The sequence below is a fragment of the Macaca mulatta genome, chromosome 4 (genome assembly GCF_049350105.2).
Source record: "Macaca mulatta isolate MMU2019108-1 chromosome 4, T2T-MMU8v2.0, whole genome shotgun sequence".
NCBI lineage: Eukaryota > Metazoa > Chordata > Mammalia > Primates > Cercopithecidae > Macaca > Macaca mulatta.
The window spans coordinates 172,710,443-172,712,400 of NC_133409.1; the positions used below are offsets into that span (position 1 = coordinate 172,710,443).

At 49.8% G+C, this 1,958-nt stretch overlaps 1 long non-coding RNA gene across 1 annotated transcript in view; it reads right to left on the reverse strand.

Moving 5' to 3' along the window:
* Window positions 1-1,958, reverse strand: part of LOC144340573 (uncharacterized) — a 309,543-nt gene that overhangs the window by 257,088 nt on the left and 50,497 nt on the right. The window lies entirely within an intron of this gene.

Sequence of the window (1,958 nt, forward strand, 5' to 3'; positions counted from 1 at the left end):
CCAGCCTCAGCCTCCTGAGTAGCTGGGACTACAGGTGTCTGCCACAATGCCGGGCTAATTTTTGAATTTTTAGTAGCGACCAGGTTTCACCATGTCAGCCAGGCTGGTCTCAAACTCCTGATCTGAAATGATCCACCCACCTCGGCCTCCCAAAGTGCTGGGATTACAGGTGTAAGCCACCACGCCTGGCCAGCCCATCTCTTTTTCACTTGAGCCAAAGCTATTTCTAGGAAGGCAGTGGCATTTCCTGAGCGGAAATAATTTTTCCATTTCTGAGTCACATTTCACATGGTCCCAGAGGTGAATTTAGTGGATTACATTTTAAGACACAAACAAAAGTCCGGGTGTGGTGGCTCATGCCTTTAATCCCAGCACTTTGGGAGGCCGAGGCAGGCGGATCACGAGGTCGGGAGATCAAGACCATCCTGGCCAACATGGTGAAACCCCGTCTCTACTGAAATACAAAAAATTAGCCGGGCGTGGTGGTGCATGCCTGTAGTCCCAGCTAGTTGGGAGGCTGAGGCGGTGGAATTGCATGAACCCAGGAGGCAGAGGTTGCAGTGTGCCCAGATCGCGCCACTACACTCCAGTCTGGCGACAGAGCAAGATTCTGTCTCCAAAAAAATAAAAAATAAAAAACAAATAAAAAACAAACAAAAACCTCAGCCACACAGGGACCAGGCTTTGCCTCCTTCCTCTCCATCTCCCACTATTCATTCCTTTGCACATTTGCTGAGCCATATGAAAGGGCATGGCCAACAGAGAAGAAAAAGATTGATTAGTAGTAAAGAAGTCCTACCGTTGCCTTGAATGTCAGCACGGGCACACACACAGGTGCACACACACACACTTTCATACCTGTCCATTGGCACTTTCTTTCGGTTTTCAGGATTGCCCTTAGTGTTTGTTTTCATCTGATGTTGCCTAGACCAAAATCCTGGACGAAAGAATCTGATGAACTAGGTCTTGAACTCCCCTATGCATGACCCATGCCTGTAGGGTCTGCCCCAGGTGGATAATAAATAGGCCATTATCAGTCTCATTTCAGTGTCCACAGTGGAGAGATTTTATTCTTCCCTTTGCTCTGGAATTGGCCCCTTTTCTTCTCCAAATCCCAGCCTTGGCCTAGAATTTTGAACTCTGCTTAGAATTCCAAATTGCCAAATATGTCAGGAGATCAGACAGAGTTAGCTGAGCAGGGAACAAGGGTGTGCTTTTCAGAAGCACGTGGGTCTATTTCACAAGAATATGCCATAAACGATATGGACAAGACTCACCATAAATTTATGGGTGAAACAACTTATTCCAACTGCTCTCATGCCTGGCTTCATACAATCATCTACTTGCCCTTCCCTGGGCCCAGCCGATGCTGCTCCTCCTTTAACAACTGCTTCTGGGCCGGGCGCGGTGGCTCAAGCCTGTAATCCTAGCACTTTGGGAGGCCGAGACGGGCGGATCACAAGGTCAGGAGATTGAGACCATCCTGGCTAATACAGTGAAACCCCGTCTCTACAAAAATACAAAAAACTAGCCGGGCGAGGTGGCGGGCGCCTGTAGTCCCAGCTACTCGGGAGGCTGAGGCCGGAGAATGGCGTGAACCCGGGAGGCGGAGCTTGCAGTGAGCTGAGATCGCGCCGCTGCACTCCAGCCTGGGCGACAGAGCGAGACTCTGTCTCAAAAAAATCAAACAAACAAAAAAACACAACTGCCTCTGAATGTCCCTGTGGTGTGGGCCAGAAAGGAGACTCTCTTCTTCGCCAAATCCACCTGCTGTATGGCAGAAACTAGAATTCATGGCTCCTCTCCCAACCCATGCCCACTTCTGCCACTTAAAGAAAACACCCCATAAAGGGTGGGAAGAGAGAGCGTAACAGCAAGGTCTGTGCATTCCCAGAGATGTGATGCAAGGGGTGTGGGAGGCATGGCACTGCTTCACTCACGCTGGAGAGCGGGCGCTT